The 12,485-nt window shown below is 33.6% G+C and overlaps 1 protein-coding gene across 1 annotated transcript in view; it reads right to left on the bottom strand.

Moving 5' to 3' along the window:
- DGKB (diacylglycerol kinase beta) overlaps positions 1-12,485 on the bottom strand; it is a 368,802-nt gene that overhangs the window by 11,057 nt on the left and 345,260 nt on the right. The gene's annotated exons all lie outside the window — the stretch shown is intronic.

The following is a 12,485-nucleotide window of genomic DNA, read 5'->3' on the forward strand; positions in this document are numbered from 1 at the left end:
AATGCCTCACATTTCATTATTCTAAAATCAACATTTTCCTACTCAGTATAAATTTGATACAACAGCACTGATTTTCATTTTGATTATCAATACTAATCTGATTTTTTAGCCTAACTCTTATTAATTTTGTTGTTCTGAAAATTTCCACAGAGATGACAATTATGCTGTCCGTGGTAATGCCCAGCATAGCTAATGCTAGCAGGCTCTGGAGGTCTTGAGACAGAACTAGAAAAGCATATACTTGTTCTAGGCATATATTTAGTCTTGTACTGAATGACACAGGCAAATCTTTAAATTTTTGGTAGTCATTAAATTTGGTAAAACAATGAAGAGGAATAAAGTTATTCCAAAATGGATAAGTGGGAGAATATCACCTAAGGAGACAATTTACAGGAATTACATATTTGTTTTTCCTATCTTGCTGGAAAAGAAAGAGCACACAGTTAAAAATAAACATTATCACAACAGCTTTAGGCAGTCTGACAGAATGGATGTGGCAAAAATAAAACATACTTAAAATTTTTGGTCAGAAATTTTGCTTAAAATTTACACATATATACTTCAGAATTTTACGTAGTATATACTTCAGAATTTCTGGGAAAGGTTTAGAAAGATTTTGATGGAGATGGCATGAAAAATTTATTCTTGTATTTCAAATCAAAATGAATTTTTATCTTAGATCTCAGTTCACACACACACCACGCACTACTGAAAAAGTGGTACCAATCAGATCTGTTTGTCGTAGCACAATGGGGTAGTTATAAGTTCCAGTTCACCTAATTTGCCTAACATTTGGAATAGATGGTTTCCTTAAAATGAAAAAAGATCATAATTCAAATGTTGGCGAGATTTTTTAAACAATGTGTAATATTTTCATTCTACTGCTTGACAGAACAATTTATTTATTTATTTACTTTTTAGCAGGCAGGACACAAAAAGTAGCAAGATGCAATATTTCTCTTGAACTTGTTGAATCAAAGAGACTACCAGAACTCAGCTGTATTTCCTTGAAACAACATTCACGCAAGCAATATAGCCGAGCATGCTGAGGGACAAAAGCTGAGACCTTATCCTGCGAATAAGAATCTTCACAGATTAAGTGCTTCTGAGAAGATAGCTTAGCTCTTTGGTGTACCACAAGTGTGCATGCATTTTGTTAAAAAGTGCTGGCTATATAGTAATCAACGCACATTTAATTCAACCCTTCTTTGCTATGAAACTGCAGTAAAGCAGAATAGATAATTTTACCAAGCATCCACTGCATTCTGTTATAACCTTCACTTGAGCTAGCACTTAGTTTGTGTTGGTGATAATCCAGCATGCACAGAAACTCAACAGGTCTTTTCAAGTCTTGGACATCTAACACAGATCGGACATGAGCAACAGAGGGCATAAAAGGAGGAAGACAATAAGGATGTCACCCACACCCAAGATAATATTCATAATTGTGCTGTTATTTTCTGTTGCATATAAAAAAATATTGTGTATTTGGAGAATTAAAGCCATAGGTTTAACAGCCACGGAGGCATCCAAAGAAAGAGCTATATAGTTTATATATTATATTATATTTTATATATAGTTTATAACCCCTACTATACCTAATAGAGATTATGCATGACTAACATACTCAAATGCCTAAAGATTAATACAAATCTGCTCCTGAAAGTCAGTAATTTTGGAATAAAACAATCCTAAAATGTGTGTGTGAAAGTGCATGCTAAAATTTGCAAGAATTTTGAGAAACATTTTATGAAATTAAATGGAAAATAAATAATGTTTTTAACATTAAATGGAAAAAAAATAAATGTTTTTTCTTCATGTCAAGACACATACTGGTCTACAAGACTGAAGCATATATGGAATTTGTGGTACTGTTAATTATTGTTAAAGCATTCCACTCTTTTCTATTCTTTTGATTTGACTACACTTCAACTAGAGGAGTACTTCCTTGGGAGTTTTTCTGTGACATACAACCATAAATATCTGGCATCTTTTCTAAAGCACGAGCTGTGGTGCATCTTTTAAACTATACAAGCATATAAACTGCATCTTGAGATTCTGAAAAGTGCTTAAAAATCAATAATTGAGTGTTTTTTACAAGCATCATCAACTCTCTAGTGATGGCTTAAGAGGACTTTAAAAAAAGGTCATTGTGTAATACTCAAGAAAGTGTAACTCCTCTCATCTTCAGCATTAAAATACCTCTTCATCTTAAAATATAATTGCATAATAATTGCATATGAAGCAAATAGTTTACTTCCACATAAAGACATTGTGTACCAAAATAGTATTCCTTATAGAATGACTAAAATATCACTATAGTTATTTGATAAATATGCATTTCACAAACTCAAGAAAATTTTAGTAACATGAACTGGTTTGGGTTGGAAGGGTTCTTCCAGTTCCACCTCCTCTGCAGTGGGAAAACTTCATCTGCAGGGAAACATTCCATTAAATCAGGTTGCCTGAAACTCCATCCAACCTAATTTTGAATGCTTACTGTTAACTGCCTTTAGACAAATGTGGCAGAGAAGTAGGAACCTGTTATTTTCAACTTTGATAACAAACACTTCAGTTGCATTCATTTTAAGCTACCAAGTTGTTTAGTTGATCTATCCTTTAGGTGTTCATGCAAAGTAAAATTAAGTCAGTGGAAATGTTTCTGTTAGCTTCAGAAAATTTTGAAACCTACAGATTTTCCATTTTTGCACCTTTCTACTGTGTTTTTAAAAGAGTATTTATGCCAATACCACATACACATATATGATGTGTATATATGTCATTTGCTTTACTGTTTTGTGAAGTAATTAGCATAAAACATACATTCATAAGTTTAAAACTTGATTTAAATTTAAAATTAATTTAAAAAATTAATAAATAAATTAAAATTTAGATTTGAGTTTTAAATTTGAAGGATGATGAATGTGGAGAGCTACCTGTTTAAAACTTAGCAGGAGTGGTAGCTACATTCACAGTGAGAAAATTTAACGCTAGTGGTAAATTAATGAATTGGAATACAGGATTTAACTTTGTCCATGTGGCTTTCATACTACAATTAATTTATATTTCTTCCATCTATCCCTCTACTCTCTCAAAAATAAACAAACAAGCAACAAATAAATAAGTCATAAGGAGGGGCATATAAACATTAGCTAGGAATATTCTATGAGTACTACGTCATCTTTTCCTGTACAAAAAACATGCTTTACAATAATTACTACAGCTCAGCGTAAATTAGTCAAAATAAGAATCTTGTTACTGTTACCATGAATATGCATATTTTGTCAGAGAGACATTTTTGTACTAAGAATATAGTTTATTACTGTTTCCCTAGAAGACAGGACCAAACAAAGGCTGTTTTTTTGGATAGTGATTGCAGGCAATCTTGCAAAGTTTTTGCTGTTTTGCAAAGTTGCTATCCACCTTGGAGACCAATGGCTCTTTGTTCCATTGGGCATTTCCACAGTGAATTGCTAAATACTTGCAGAGTAAAATGAATTAGATTGCACTGAAAAACTTATCTGGGGTCCTGAAAATGCCAGAGATGTGTTAGACATGTATTTTTTAGCACTGTTTTATTGCACAGAAAAATCACAAACACTACAGAGTATGCTAAGTCAATACACTTCAGAGCAACTTTCAACATCTCTGCTCTCAGCACTCCATTTTTTCAGCTTTGCATTAGTTATTCTAAAAGAAAGCCTCCAAGAAATACACAATATATTGATGTACATAGGTAAACGGAATAGAATTTATTTTTGAATAGATACAGTTCTCAGTAAAGAATGGCTGTATAGAAATGTGCTGCAGTAATTCTTAAAGCAACGCTGCCTTGACATCTGAACCTCTGCTAATTTCACTTGCAGAGCAACAGGTTTTCTTGGAAGTTTAAGCTGTACTAAAACAAGCAAATATCTGTAAAGCAACTGTCTGAGGTAATCGGACTTGCTAATTGTAAATAACAAATTTACAAGAAGTTCCATAATTCTTTACAGAATCTGTAACAGACTGCACTCAGTTTTCAGGTGCATGAATGTCTAACGGCAATGTTGAGCTTCTACAATCATTCTGTACGTTGCAAAAATAAAATCTTATGCACTGAAATTTTATTGCTAATGTAAATATTGCTAATGTAATTACAGACTAGCATCGTAAATATATGATGCAAGTTGTGCCTGGTTCAGGCATAAAAAATCCTAACAACCAACAAAAAACAATTCAAATATGTCTGACTTTCTGATGGAAGGAACACATAACTCTTTGTGTTTGAATTTAAGATTTACACCTTTAGTCCTGAAATCAGAGAACAAAGACTTTCACTGTAAGAGACAAGGAATATCTCTCACACTACATAACTCTGATAAACTTTTACTCAACTGTCTTAAGTTAATGTTTCTATTTTCAGAAGATAATTTGCTTCAACCCTTTTTCACGTAAAATGGTTATCTCAGCATCCATCCACATAGGGGAAAAAAAAAAAAAAAAAAAAAAAAAAAGAATGAGGGATCACTAGGAAATGCTTTTCAAGTAAATGATTTACAAAATCTAAAGCAGGTTTCAATTGGAAAAAATCCTTTTTTTTCCATTTTCATGTTTTTCTAGCTGACAGAAGCTGTTCTTAGCTTTTTCTTCTTTTTCTGTTTTCATAGAGCTATTGTACAGGATAATATTTGTTTTTAAAAATTCGTAGTAATATAGGCAACTGACAGTATGCTAAAAATAACTAAAACTTCTGATAATTTTAAGGGCCTAAATCAATTATGCTTACACTTAGGGGTGGTGGTGACTATGTGAAACCTTCAAGGAGTATCTAACACCAATTACATGCTGCAAGTCTTCTACACTGAGATTTCTACACTGAGATTTCAGGGGCTGCTCAGGCCAACAAAGAAGCACTGACTAGATCACTGAAATGCCAGATAGATGCATCCACATAAAAACATTGTACAAAAGGAAGAACATGCTTGCACGTGTGAGTTACCTTCACAAAGTCTGTTCCAAAAATAATACCTACTACTTCATTATGTCAGCACACTGCATCAGATGGTTTAGCATTAAACGTGGAGGTTGGTGGCCCTGCATGTGGCAGGGGGGCTGGAGATTCATGATCCTTGAGGTCCCTTCCAACCCTGGCCATTCTGTGATTCTGTGATCAGATGTGGATGTTGATGATATGGCAGTAGAGACTGAATATTCCCAGTATTATTAAATTCTATTGCCATGTGACAGATGGCAGCAGAGGGGCAGTATGACAAAATGCTGTCTGAAATGGAAGTGCGTATGAAGCAAAAGTGTGGAACTGGATTCCTCCCTACAGAAAAAATTGCACCTCTTGACATTCATTGATGCTGAATATTTATGGAGACAAAAGAGTAGATATGAGCACTGTGAAATGGTAAGCAGTGCATTTCAGCAGTGTGGTGACAGAAACATGAAAGACAAGCTGTATTCTGGATGGCCATGCACAGCTGTCATATCATGAAATTACAAGTGACTCAATCAGCTCACCCACATAAATTGACATTATAATCAGGAACTATATCAAAAGCAGAACACTGGCTTCAATGCACTGATAAGGGTGGTAGCAATGTTGGAATACTGCAAAGTTTATTGCAAGTGGGTCCTATGAATGCTCACACAGGAATAAAAAGAATACTGTATGCAACTTTGTCATGACATATTGAACTAATACAAAGCTGAAGGTGACAGTCACTTCAACTGCATTATTACCAGTAATTATTACCATTATGAGCCAGAATCAAAACAGAAGTCCATGGAGTGGTGACATATAAATTCTCCCTTGAAGAAAATGTTCAATGGGCTGCCCTCAGTGAGTAAAGTGATGTATACTGTCTTTAGGATAGGAAAAAGGCTATCCTTTTGGAACCTGGACAAACCATCATCTCTGCTATATTGCAATGTTGATTGAGCTGAAGGCTCAAACTTCCAGAATCAAGTCAGAGAAGAAAAAAACCTTTAGCTTACAGTGTGTTAACACCAGGACCCATGCCACTTTGAAGATTGTAGAGCACAACACCAATGTTGACTAGACTGTCCTACCACACCCACCATGCAGTCCAGATTCAGCACCTTCTGACTTTGATCTGTTTGGACAGATGAAAGATGGACAGAATGAGCAGCATTTTCCTAGGAACTACACCGTTGTAGCAGCTGTGAAACAGTTAGTCACTTTCACTGGTGCAGATTTTTACAAGAGCAGCATGCATGGTCTTGTTGACCTCTGGAAAAAATGTCTAGATAACGGTAGCAACTATATTGAAAAACAGTGTTTCATAGCTGAGAATTTGCTGTATTAAAGTGTCATTGTGCTGTACCTGTTGTAGTTTCCATGGAAATAATTAGGAGGCATTACATATAGAGCAACCTATGTACTATTGCTCTGTAGACTGAACAAGGTCACTTCTTACCAGGTCAAATTTAAGTAACAGTGAAATCAATATGTAAATGCTTAGGAGATAAAAATACTGTGAACAATAAATGACTAGGATCAATTTAATAAAACAGATCAGGCTACAGTAAACAGACGTCTTCTCTTAAAAGAATTTAAAAAGGTCTTTGTTAGGTAAAATGATTGTAACTGTTTCGATAGATTTTAGTAAGGCCTTTATGTAAGACCTTATGCACACTGGAAGCTTCACAGAAGAAATGAAAAGCTAGGGATGGAGTTCACCTCAGGAGGCTAACTGGTACACCTCAAGTGCCCAAGATACATGACAGAAAACCATCTCTTAATGTTTTTGTCTGTTTTTCTAAAAACCTCCAGTAGTAACAACTTCAAAGTCTCCTTGGGCAAATTACTCTTATTCTAAACTGTCCTTTACCATAATGTTATTCAGAACGATCACATTACCCATCACATCTTGCCCCATCCACAGACAACCAAGAGCTTATTCTTTCCCTTTCAACATAATTTTACATACTGAAGACCCAATATTTCTCTGCAGTTTTCTGTACTAAACAACTTTAATTCTCCATTTTTTCCATACAATCCTTCTAATTCTCATTATAAAGAGTGAATGAATTGGGTAAAATACAAAGAAAGGTATTACACATAGAAATATAAAACAGTACTTATTCCAGTACTGCCAATAGTCAACAGTTGTTGGTATGCTGAAGTACAACTGAGGTACGCTGATTATACTGTTTAGCAGATCTAGTGGAATCTTATTTCTTTGAATCAACCTTAAAAGTAGTCCAAGGAAAATTAACAACAGTTATGCCGAGATGGGTTCTTCCATAAAGATAAAAGCAGACCTATTTAAGCATCTTATACCTTTCCTCAGATATTTATTTCAGAGGTATCATCTCCACAAAAATGGCATTTATAAAAATATATATATCGCGAGACTAGCAGTTTTCATATATAGGTATTTATGTCTACCTCCATTGAAAAGATCATTAGCTGTGCACAGGATTTTAAATAAAGTAACTCATAGATAAAAGCTACATTCTAAACTTGTTCTGTGAACAACATACTTGTGATGTAGTAATGTAAATAAAGTCGTTACACCACTTGTGAACTATATAAAAGAAATTGCAATTTGAAATTACAATTCACGCTAGAAAAAGCTTTAGTCAGTTGTTCTTCATGTCAGTTGTATTAAATTCTAAGACAAAATCTGACAAGACAATTGTTAGTCAAAAATAGAATTTTCTTCTAATTATGAGTTTTCTATTGACATCTTTCCAACTTTCCAACTGCAAAGCAGTCAAGTAGAGTATTATCTTTACTCTGAGCCTGTTGCTTAAAAATACAAAATATGACAACCTTTTCTTTCCCCACTTCATTTCTTGATCTTTTAGCCACAGTGTTACTGCTGGTTACTGTACTCAGGCATTGATCTTGCAATTAGCTTCACTCTTGTGAATTGTCTAGTTAAGGTCCACTATTCATCATGCAACTGAACATAAAGTGTTCAAAATGAAATAAGGTCCATAAAAGATATTAAAAACAAATTGCAAAAATTAACATTTAGAGGAAACCTATATATACAAACTGTAGATATCTTTATGAACTTTCACACATTATATGATTTACTTGTAAAAAATGAAGTAATTGTTCAAAATGACACTGGACTGAGTCCATCCACTGATGTATTCCATACATGTCAAAGAATGCATCTAACACTTCTGTAAAGTGACTTCTAAACTTCAATGAGATGCCAGTTGAAGAGTTCATATCCTTCCATTGGTATTACAACAGATCAGTGTCTCCAATGCCTTCTTTGACTCTGAACCATTGTGATGTCAACAGAAAAGTCTATACATAATTTGTCTACTGAGAAGGAAAGAAAGAGATGAAGTACATTTTTAACATCTTCTTTCATATTGTAATGTAAATATTATAGTATAATATACACATTTGGCAACACTACTAGCAAATCTAAATGATAGAAACAGATTTCAGTACAGAAACTCTGTTCTGTACATTTCCAACGCATTCTTGCCAGTAGCCTGGACTATTTTATATATATATATAAATATTATATAATTATATTATATATATATATATAATATATAATATATAATATATAATATATAATATATATATTATATTATATAAATACCTAACAAAAATATAAATATTTATATATATATTATATATATATATATTATATATATATACACACACTATATATACTAAATAGTATATTAATAGTGGAGACAACTAAATACCTTTTTATACACTCCAAAGCTGATTTCTATACCTCTGCTTAGGATTTTCCAAAAGTAAGTGGAAAGAAAGAATTTTGCAACTGATATTTCCTCATTCAAATAAAGGGAGAGAAACAGTGACAGTTTCCTGTTCTGTGAGTACACATCATCACAGCTCACGACTCATAGAGTCGTCATATAAACTCTTTGCAGAACTGAAGAAATTCTACCTCTGGCACACATCCATTTTAGGCTTCTACTATGTCAAAGACCAAATCAGTCACAAATAACTTGCTTAAGAGCTGCAAGTTACCCTCGAAATAATGAAATAGCATGTGGCAAATCTAATTCTGAAACTTTTCACCTGTCTTGGCCTAAGTGAGACTTTTAATTTAATTTTACTTTAGGGTGTTTTGCTAGTTAATTAAATTCTATGTGATAATGCAGAAAAATCTTTTGTAATTACTCCGTTAGAGCACCTGTCTCTCAGATGTTAATAACTTCTTCAGTATGCATCAGCTTCTAGCATTTCAATATTGTGAAACAACATACATGGAGACAGAGGTATGACTGAAACCTGAACCTTCATATAGATCTGCCTGCTTCCTACCTTAGTGTTAGTTTTCATGTCTTTTCATTGCAGGCTGTATCTCACTTGACTTTTACTTTCTTGATATCGATGGAGGCTTTGAAAGCCAAAAACCACTCTAAGGGCAGGAAATGCAAGTGTGGTCACATTCTGCAACCTATTATAAAACAAAATTGCTCAGTATCCTTTGTGTAACATGAGGTTTCATTTATTGATTCAGAGTAGCATCATCATACCAGAAAATTCCTTTCAACAACACATACACACACACACACACACACACACACACACACACACACACACACAAAAAAAAAAAAAAAAAAAAAAAAAGAGAGAGAGAAAAAGGGGAAAGAAAAGGAAAAAGTAGCTTTGTTCTTTCCTTATTTTCTATGGAAGTCTTATCTACCCCACATGGGATATAATTGCAACTGCAAATAGCCATGAATTTTTCTTTATCAAGAAAATTTAATTTCCCTGCAGATAAGCTCCAAAATAGAGCCTCTAGTACATTCACCCTTTTTAAGTGATAGAACACAGACATTCCTACATTTCCTATACAGTCCTTCGATGTAGATACTACTACTTATATCTGCACATATGAAGGAAATTAGAATAAATATATTTCATTGAACCATTTCAAGGTTCAAGTTAAAAAAAGTGTATAGAAACAACTGGTTTGTAATAGTTGATAAAAATATACAACACATAAAACCACCTAATCTTTTCTTAAATGACCCATCCCAAATGGCAGATGTACTTAACTTTTTAAAAAGATAGTTATCCTCTCTCTAAATTGCCTTCCTCTCTAGGTTAACTTTTTCCCACAAAGTATGCTTTATAACCCCTGAAGATTACACACCCAGTGAATTATAATATTTATGAAGACAGAAGTAATTAATGACTAAATGACACTCAGATATTTTAATTGTGTTGGTTCAGGGAATATTGAGACTTATAATTCACTCCTTTCCTACCAAAAAATATTCATGCACTCTTTTTTCCTCCATTTCTAATAATGATAACTTATATCTTAGGGATTCTGGTTCCTGACAAAGATTACATCAAGTTCCTAATTGCACAGAATAGTTATAAAGAAATCCACTGCATGGATTTTGGTTATGCATTTTACAGGACTTGATTAAAATTTTAATTTTGGTGCTGGTGTATATGCACTTGTCAGAAATTTTCTACACTTTAAAATACTGTTTTACACAATTAAATTACAACTTTCGTACAGGAACACAAATAACAACAGTCAAGAAGGCTGTCTGGGAACAAAACAACACTAATTCATACTCTGCTGTCCAGTTTGCTGAGAAGAACGTCAAAACAGATGAAAACATGAGAAGTTCCTGAAAACATTTCAGAGTTGGACAGAAATACTGTTTCACTGTATACTGTTCATTGTGCTGCTAACTTTATTGTATGTTTGTTGTATTTGGTACCTATCTCAGACAGATTATAAACAAGGATTTTCTAAAACATTTTCTAGCCAGATCAAATGGCTGTGAATCTGCCTCACTCTCAAAAAGCATGATAACAGAACTCTCTGGTGTGTCCCCATGCTACAGGAGAGGAGAACAAATTCAGAACTCTTATTCTTGCTTCGATTTTTCTCACTGTGAAGGATAATACTTATTTCTGTTGCTAAACTTAAATTCAACTCTGCAATGAAACTGATATCTGACTGTTATCTGTCATAAATAAGAAAAAACAGCTTTACTGTATATTTACTACTAAAAAATTAGTTTTTTTCTTGTAATTGTCTTTAAAACAAAAAATAGGGAGTGCTACATGGCATAGCCCAACTCACAAGCTGATTTCTGCTGTTGCCTTACTTCCTTATGCAGTAGGTTAGTGATCTATTAAAGCATGGCAAAGCATAAATATCTAAGAGCACATTACCATGAAAAACATTTTGGATTTATAAAGAATGCTCTGCCATGCAAAATGCAACTCACTATAAATGTCTAATAAGAAAATACCTATCTTACTTTTTAGTAACAGTGAGAGATAAGATTTTGTATAGAACTAAGCAAGACTTAGATACTGCTACTGACATAACTACTCTTCAACATTTCAAGGTGCTACATGGGATTTTAGTATGAACTCTCCTAATGGGGTAGACATACCTAACTTTCAGTGAATATTTGGCTCTAATTCAGAATGCTTAAAAATATTCTGTTTAGCCTTCTGAGTTTTCTATTTTCTTTATTACCAAGCTATAAATTAATCAACACATTCCCTGTAGTCTTACCTAATATTCAACCATTATTGATTGACAGCCTGAGGTTTTATCGATGTATGGTATTTGCTGAAAAGTATGGTGATAAAGCAATGGTTATGAAACTGTCTCTTTCTACCTTCAGCAGAAGGCAAGTGTACATGTATTTCTAAAAAAATCCAAAAAAAGAGAGCCGTTATTCTTTCCCACATTAGAAATGAGGAAAAAAATTGCTTTGAAAGCAACTGATTTATTTTCAAAGTTGGGTATATTGACATCACTCACACAGCTTAAAAAGTATATTCAAGAATGATTCCTGTGCTTGTTAATAGGAACTGTACACTTAATTTCCTCCACCTCCTTTACCCAAGTACACAGAATAAGAGAACAGTAATGCATTATGCATGTCTGTCAATATTTAAAATCTGCGTAGATGGTAAATAAATATTTCCACTCTTCATATAAAACGCACACTGAAAGGAGCAGAGTTTTGAAGAGTAAGAACTTGCAGAAAATAAGAGTGTTTCCGATACTGTAACAAAGCAAAAAAAGTTACTGAGCAGCAGGCCCAAGGAATTACATCCATTCAGATGATAATGTGTGTTAGGTCAGTTGTCTTTTTCTAAGAAAAAGGCGTTTGACCCTTTTGGTGAATGAAGTTCGCTAAATTGCTTCCTGTTTCAGAGTTTGAAACCACAGGGTGAACATCCTCAAGAAATCAGTTTACACTGAATATGGCCAAAGAGGATGCTTCAGGAGCTGCTTGTATTAGAGGAAACTTGATTTTCCACTGAGTAATGGTTGAAAGATCAAAGATCATGAAACATAGACAAAATAACAGTACAGGCAATGACTCCTCTGCTTTAGAAGTCACAAACCCCATAGAAATGAAAAGGTGTCTGGATTCACCTTCTGTATCATAGCAAGAAAGATATTCAAGTAGAATATGTTTCTCTTTGAACAAAAAAACACTAAGAAGCATCAAAAGAAATAATG

Source organism: Lagopus muta, chromosome 7, assembly GCF_023343835.1.
Source record: "Lagopus muta isolate bLagMut1 chromosome 7, bLagMut1 primary, whole genome shotgun sequence".
Lineage (NCBI taxonomy): Eukaryota > Metazoa > Chordata > Aves > Galliformes > Phasianidae > Lagopus > Lagopus muta.